At 27.7% G+C, this 8,774-nt stretch overlaps 1 long non-coding RNA gene across 1 annotated transcript; it reads left to right on the forward strand.

The window, feature by feature from the left end:
- The first annotated feature begins 122 nt into the window (after positions 1-122).
- On the forward strand, positions 123-4,703 carry LOC150035854 (uncharacterized). Its single transcript, XR_016529669.1, has 2 exons — positions 123-230; positions 4,317-4,703. It is a non-coding gene; the product is annotated as an uncharacterized LOC150035854 (long non-coding RNA).
- The last annotated feature ends 4,071 nt before the right edge of the window (positions 4,704-8,774 follow it).

Here is an 8,774-nt window from a genome sequence, read left to right on the forward strand (position 1 = left end):
TTTTTTTCGTACTTTTTTCTCCTTTTTGTACTAACATTGCAGTTGTCAAGCACCAATGTCTACTGATCCTTTCTAAAGTTTGTTGGCCTTCTATATATAATTAACCTGATTTATTGACAATTAATTGAGCCTAAGCCAAGGTGTTAGTCCCCAATTCCCTTGGTTTTGACGTTCAAGTTCCCTCCACATCCGGGTTTGCAATTCGAGAATTCGACGCATGCATAACTAAGGTACGCAAGGCTCATTTTATGGTTGATTGGCAGAACTATAACAGCTAGCTTGTGAATATGGTGCTTGTTTTAGGGTATTTGAAATTGAACTCTGAAAAAGTATGTTCAAAGGGGGTTATGGAACTTGGGAATTTGGGCCTAAGTGGTCATATTGATTGCAAAAGTATAGCTAAATGGTTAGGTGCTAAATTCTTCAGCCCCACTCAAGGAATAGCGTATGAAAACAGATATATCATCATCATCCTCAACTACTTTAAAGGTTTGGCGGCTCTAAGTTACTATTTTATTTGTCATTAGAGCTTGTCTGATAATTAACACAGATTACAAAAATATATTTTTAGTTTAACAACAGGTGAGTGCGAAGATTCAAATCTTTAATCCATTGGTATATATTTTAACTAGTTGAACTATACTTTAGTATGATTGAGATATATCTTGTTAGATGAACAAAAGATGAAAATTTCAATCAGAATACAACGCGGGCCAAAGTTGTAGAACAAAGACATATTGTCACATGCGATAAACCGTGTTTGTCGAATTATTGTCTCATGATGAACTATGTGGAATTATTGTTGTGCTTGTCTTTCAAATAAATGATCCGTTTCCATTAAAAAGGAAATGAAGAAAAAGAAAAATAGAATACGAAATGAATCTTCTTGAAACGATTGATGGAAGTATTATATCTTTGTTATCGACATTGTTTTTAGAAAAGGAGGGGGAAGAACATGGCACCCAATGAAGAAGACCAAACCCTGTAGCCCTTTTCTTCAATCACAAAAGCATATTCTAACATGATCATGGTTCTTTAATTTCCAAAAGATATGATTTGATATACATGAGTCCAAATCACAAGAGGTTTTTTCATAAAGTAATTTAATTAACATAATTTTCTTTTCTTATTCTTCTCTTAATTACAATTCAAAAGGTACTTTAGAAAAATAAGAATGAAAAAATGTGGTTAAGATTTTTTTTTTTAAAAAAAAAAAAGAAAAAAGAAAAAAGAAAAAAGAAAAAAGAAAAAAGAAAAAGTGATTTAGAAAAGTGGCCAATTGAAGCACGATATAGAAACTTTTATTTATGTTATTTTTTAGCTTCATATATATGAATATGACCTATTTTAAACTAAACATATCTAATTGTTCTAAAAACAAAGGGTACATAGTTTAAAACAGCACTTTAATTATTTTATCAAAAACTATGTGCTGAAAAAATCTTAATAATCACTCTATTTCCCAAATAAATCTAAACAAAACGACAAAAATAATGAAATTCAAGATTTCAATATTTAGACATAGGTGTCAACTTTGAGCCTATCCCTTTATATATATTATGTTAATTAGATCCTAATCCAATATTTAATTGCAAAATTAGGCACACAATCAAATAATCATTGGAGTATTAGAATGGATTAATTGTTCGTCTTAATTGGAAAAGTTTTTGAAATTCATTTGACATATATATATTTTATATACGTGTAGACAATAGAGTGACACAAGTGTTGGATCGTGTAAGATTTGTTGCACATGGATTCATCAATGCTTGCTTCAATATCTTTCTCTTCTTTCTTTCTTTTTTTTTTTTTTTTTTGAATTAAACAAACTCTCTAAATGTAAATTCTATTTCCTTGGAAGAGAGACTTTTATTACAAGGAACTTTCAAAGTTTCAAATTGTGTTGAAATTAGTTACTACAAAAGTTCGACACCTTGATGATGATGGGAGAACCAAACATGTGTTTTGCATTAAAATTTACCCCAAACTCCATGATAAAAAAGAGAGGGAATGGAACTACATAGTTATCGATTCTCGTAATTACTTTTCAGGATCGTGTCTAATAGACCTTTAAACCTTAAAAAATGTCAAGTAATAATTAATAAAGTCTCAAACTAATTTCAATATTGTATGTGTCGTATGTAATTTTCGAACTTTTAAAAATGTCTAACAGATTTTCGAACTTATATTTTGTTTTTGGTTGGTTTGTGAACTTGCAGTTGTATATCTAATAGGTCATTGATTCGTGAAACATTTTTAAAATTTGAGAGTTAGGTGTAATATTCCTTTGAGTTCATGGTTTGCTTCATCATTTAATCTTAGTACTTTGTTTTTTTAAATTTGGCTCTAAATCTTAAACCTAATTGTCATAAATAACACCTTTAAGTCTCCACCTTACAAAATTAACACTCTATTTGAAAACTCGTTCAAATAACTTTTCTCAGTCCATATCGAGCAAGATCGACTATCGGGATTTAGTTAAAAAAATTATCTTTTTTTTTAACTTATCAATTGTTTTGGCCCTTTTGGGCAGTACATCTTACATCTCGGAGAGATTACAACAAGATTCTACTATTTTTTTTAAAAAAATATTATGTGATCTTTGTAAATCTTATACCAAATCTTATATATTTTTAAAATTTCTCTAAATTCGATTATATTTATAAAATATTTTATCAAAATCTTACGTAATTTTTTAAAAATCTTTAGCCAAATTTCTAATTTTCAAATCAATTTATCAATTATACAAATGAATTTTTTAGATGGATCTTAGGTGATTGATTTTGATTTTTAAATTTTTGGAAAGATTAATTTTTTTTTAAAAAGGTAAAATATGAAAAATATAAAAATCTCAGTATGAATCTTGGGCAAATTAACACCGAGATCAGTGAATTCTCGAGCAGATTAGTACCGAGATTTTATATATTTTCCATATCTTACATTTTTTTTGCAAAATTTAATCTTTTCCAAAATTTAAAAATCAAAATGCAATCATCTATTGAAAAATTCTAGTTGTTATATTCATTTGGAAGTTTAGAAATTCATATAATCATGAAAACAAAAATTGGTCTAAAATTACATAAGAATTGAATATAATATTCGATAAAAATAACTGAATTTGGATAAAATTTAAAAATATATAAAATTTGATATAAGATTTAGATAGATTATCTAAATCTCAGTGGTTAAAAAACGTGCTAGTTATGAGTATTTCTTAAACTAATTTAACGATTTTTCAACAAACGTGCTAGTTATGAAGGATGAAACGTTAGAGGATGCTATTTTTCACAACTTCCCAATTTCCTTCCTCACTTTGCTTGCCCCCTAAGTTAGAAAAAAAATGTCCTAAAACTCTCCCCAATTTAAGAAACACTCAAGTTTATCCAATTGACACGTGGCAATCACGGAAGTTTTGACATATAGCACTCCCAATGTGCAACATAAGCACTAAACTAAATAGAGTTTACAAAATTAACAAAAATGATTCATTATAGATATAAAATTAAAAGCTCGGAAACTATAGTAAACACAATCCTCAAAAACAGTTGAACTTTAAGGATATGTATAGAGCATAAAGTTGGTTGTAATATTATGTGATTATTCTAATTTGTAGGTTTCTAATAGAGTATGTGGGGTTGAATCGTATGTGTTTGAGTGTAGACTATTTTAAACTAGGTTTAGGAAGTTTGTGTTTGGGCTACAAATTATTTTAGTCCGAGTTTAGGGTTTATGTGTTGAGTTGTTGATTTGTTTAACATGAAGTTCTTTATGGGTTGATTGGTTTCATTTCTTTTAATTTCGTAAATAGAAAAAAAATATTCGTTCTACCAATTTTAAAAAATGTGTTATATTTTTTTGAGATACATTATTCTTTGGTTATTTTAGGAGATATACAAATATTATTAAACATGTACAAAATACGTGAGGTTAGACTAAAAGTTCAAATCATTGACTAAGTAAGAAGACTTTATATTTGGAGATGTACAAAGATAACCAATTTTCTAGCTCCATAATATTGCACAAAATTATATATCTAGAAGTGATAGTTGTCAAATATAGACTCTCAACATGATGACACAAAAAAATATTGTCAACTTATATACAGGATTAACAAAAAAATAATGGTAGATTGTCATTAAAAAATAGTTAAAGAAAAAAGTTTGATCCGGATTGAATTCAAATGTATAAGTTGTTATAAATTGTTTTAATTTTTGTTCATAAGTTTGTTTGGTTTGATATACTCAAAGTGTTCTATTAATGTCAAAATACAACAAAAGAAGACTATATGAACTGGTCATCGAAGTTTGGTTACATAGGTGGTCGTCGGAGTTGGTCACCAAAGGTAGTCACTGTCGAAATTGGGTGTCGGAGGTGATTTTCGCTGGAGTTGACCACCAGAGTGATCGTTGAAGTTGGCTACCAGAAGTGGTCTTCGTCGACGGTGGAGATATTTGAAACATTAGAAGGAGAGAGTTGACTATTTTAACCACTGGATTGTACGTAGCAAAACATGGGTTTAATATAATCATTAACTCCCATTTTCTTAAGAGTGAGCTATTATAGTCCACTCAATTCATTTCATGTTGAAGGCTCTAACACTCCTTAAAAATTTGGAACCAAACTCATAATACTTATTATTATTAATTTTGTACACTAAACTTTATAAATATTTGTTAAAGAAAAAGTAGTATTCATTGATAAGACATTAACTTCGTAACAGAGGAAAAATTTTCACTAGGCCCATAATTATTCTAAATTCATGCACACAACTCCAATATTTCATATGCTTAGTCTCTTGATTAAATATCAATCATTATTATATTGCAATGTATTTTCTATCGTATAAATTTGTGATTGTTGAGAGAAGGAAAAAAAAACATTTAATATCTCAGGTAGAGAACTGTTTGAATCTCCGACTTTAAAAGAAAAAAAATATATGCTAATTATTATTGAACTATATATACTCACTTTGACAAGAAAAAAGAACTAAAATGATGTATTGAAGAATTCAACGGTAATTGATATGTATTATCTTTTATTGAGGTCGAAAGTTCTATATATATATATATATTTGTAATAAAGAAAGATTGTGAATTGATTGAGGCGTCAAAAATATTTGAAAGAGGCATATGGAACCCATTTAACTGTTACTGATAATATATGATTAATTGCGTAAGGAATATAATTCCAACTGACAAGTCCTTTTCTAACTAAAGCATCATCTTCTCTTTTCTATTGCATCTTTATTCAAATTTAAGAATCTCATGGCTTCTTCCCACGGTTAACTTAATTATGTTTAACATATTTATTATATTATATTTGGGATATTATATTAATTAATTTTTTAGGAGCGATTTTGGACAAATTGATATAATCGATATCTGGTGAAGTTCAGAGGCAAATATCATATTAGAAAAGAGGTGGAACCTCAAGACCAAATCTATACTCCCATGACCCAATTGGGTCTGGGAAAGGGAAAGGTTGGTCCAAACCATTAGGTTTGGCCTCGACCAGATGCATGTCCCAATCCAGTTGGTTCAAAATATTCTAATTTGATTCCAAAAACGTTGATATGGATGCTCTAGGTCTAGAGATACACATATTTCTCCATCTACGTTTCGTTTATTATTTTATTATTTTTTTTTAAAAAAAATTATATATACACATGTGCAAAAAAAAAATGCATATTTTCGAATTATTTTAACTTTTTTTTCTTTAGTATCTTGTTAAAAAAATAATTTTAACTTTTTATGTATGAATAGTGATTTTGTATGAATAGTTTGATATGTTTGAACCATTTTAAAACTCTTATATTATGGTTAATTAAATAAATTAATATGAAATTTCATTTACTTTTAGATGAGTATGAATTTCTCATGAAGAATTAACTATTTAAATAAGAATTCATAAAAACTAACCATTTAAAAGGAGGATTCATAAGAAATTAACCATCAAAATGAGGATTGATAGTGGAAAACCAACTCTTTAATTGGAAGTTTGTCTTAAAAAAGTCATTTAATTGATTTTCTCAAAAAAAAAAAAAAAAAAAAAAATTAAATGGGGAATAATTCCCTACAGGAACTCGACCATTGCAATTTTTTAGTGAGAAATCTCCATCCTAATCACTGGAAAGCTAAATAAAAATTTTTTGGAGATAGAGAATGAAATGGAGGGTAGAGATGAGGATAGGAAAGTCATCCCCATCCCTGCCCCATCCCATGGACATCTCTACTCATCTTTGTTCCCGTTTAGTATATAGGAAAATTTTTTCTCTCTCCCTCCCCCATTTCTTGCCTTGTTAGATGTGGATCCTTATAGGCCACGTTCTTCTCCCTTTAAACAAATTTACTTTCATGAAGGTCAGACCTATTTTTCTGATCGTGGTATATCAACAAAATTAATGATGACTTTTCTTCTCTTTTTAACTTTGAACATATATAATTCCTTATATTGTTAAAGGGTATATAGAATATTCTAAGTATATATAAGAAAAGATAATATCATTTTTAAAAGATTTTGTTCAAAAAATATTGTGTGAGATCACTCATAATTATTTTAATCAGACTCCCAAATTGTCATAAATGAATAAATTTAAAACCTTTATTAAGATTATATATGAAAATTGTCCATGCATCAAGTGTTGCACATATGTCGATTTCTTTAGATATTGAATTAACAAAATAAACAATTAGAATTGGAAATCTCAACGAAGAGTCTAAATTGAATCGCTTATGAAAATTTAGGATTTAATTAATAAAGTTATAAGTATCACACGATATTTATCCAAATAAAATATAATGAAAGGTATATTCATATTGATATATAAATATATAAGTTCATGATTCTAATTTTGATACAACCTTAAAGTTTAAAAATTAATATTTTCCTATGCAAACTATATAATAGCGTCTAAAAATAAAATATCATCTTGTGGAGTTAAAAAGAAAAACAACTTTCTAGTCAGTGTATTTTAAATTGATAATTATATGATTTCAGTGAATTTGAACATAGTTTAGTAGGTGTGACACAAATAATTAAACTAAAAAAAAAAAAGGAATTTTGAGGCTGCTTTTTGAAATTATTTATTTATTTTTCATTTTGTCTAGTTGAGAAGATAGGGAAATTGAATGATGATAAAAAAAAAAAAACAAAAATTGTACTGATTTTGCATATATTACTATACACATAGAGTGAGGGACAAATGAGGGTTTGATGATGGTGATATTACAAAAATACTCTTAATTATTATTACAAGTAATTAATCAAACAAATTTATTGCAATATATTTATTTATATTAATTAACATATAGATTCCAAATTTTCAAGAATATAGAATTGAACCCTCCAAAATGGGAATAAATGGAAACATCCAAAAACCTTACAAAGTTACAAAAAGAACATTCCCTTAAACCAATGAGTTTAGCAAACCCTCTACAAACTATATTCTTTCAAAGATTATTCTTCATGGTTGATATATAACCTACCTAAACATAAGCTCAATCGATTAAAACATAATTAGTCGTTGACCAAGTAATCAAAGGTTCGAATCTTGATCACCTTCAAATGTTGCGTTGAATTATATATATATATATATCCAATCATAGAAAAACTAAGGTCCGTTTGATATCCTATTTGATTTTTGGTTTTTTATTTTTGAAAATTAAGTATATTCCTTCTCCAATTCTTATAATAATTTTCATTTTTTTTAGAGTAAAAAAAGTTGAATTATTAACAAAAGACTATTTTCAAATAAAGGAAAATGAGCCAACTTATTTACAAATATAGCAAAATGCCATTATCTATAGACACCTATTATTATCCGTGATAGATACTGATAGATGTCTATATCATTTATTCTAAATTTGAAAATATTTACAGCAGTCATTTAAAACAATTACCCTTAACTAAATTTAAAAAACAAAAACAAGTTTATAAAAACTTATTATTAATTTTTTTTAACTTGATTTGGTTTTTGAAAATGTTGATAGAATGTAAACAACTAAGCTACAAATTTAGAGGTTAAAGAGGTATCATATAGGCTTAATTTTCAAAGAATAAAAATCAAATAGTTACCAAACGAGATTTAAATTCTTAGTCTCTGAGTTTCCAAAAGCAAGCATTTGGTAACATCATCGAATCCCTCCGTGAGCTTTTCGTTAATTACTAACAAAATTCTAACGTGGGACACCTATTTTTTATTAAAAAATATTTTAAATTTTTAATAATTAAATTAAAAACATTTTTTTTTTCTTTTTCTGTCGTCCTTCCTTCTCCCTCTTCTTCATCCATTTTCTTCCTTCACCATCAATGGCAACCAGAACGAGTACTGTTTATCGTTGTTGTCGCTGCTGGCAATTTTAATTCTTTTTTTCCTTCTTCCTTCCTCTCCCATCTTTTTTCTTCTTCTCTAACTTTCGTTTCCTCTCTCTTTATTCATTTTTTAGTGAACCGAAAGTAAGGGAGAAAAATTATATACATAAACACATGTACGATACCCTTTATAAATTCAAGCCCAACTTGAAAGTATTTTTATTGACCACTCTCCATTTATTAATCAAATTTCGAGTTTTAGACCATTCTTTTAAACATATGATCTAATTAAATGTACACCTTTAATTGAAATCCACGTCAAAGATTCAAATATTCACTCTCACAGCTAAAAGTTAAAAAAACTTAAAAAAATCTTTCAATGATCATATACGAATATATGATTGATGACCAAAATTTTGTTCATTTTCATTAATTACATAAAAAAACTTGTCCAACACCATCCC

This window comes from Benincasa hispida, chromosome 5 (genome assembly GCF_027475165.1).
Source record: "Benincasa hispida cultivar pf3 chromosome 5, pf3_genome.v1.1, whole genome shotgun sequence".
In the NCBI taxonomy this organism is placed as follows: domain Eukaryota; kingdom Viridiplantae; phylum Streptophyta; class Magnoliopsida; order Cucurbitales; family Cucurbitaceae; genus Benincasa; species Benincasa hispida.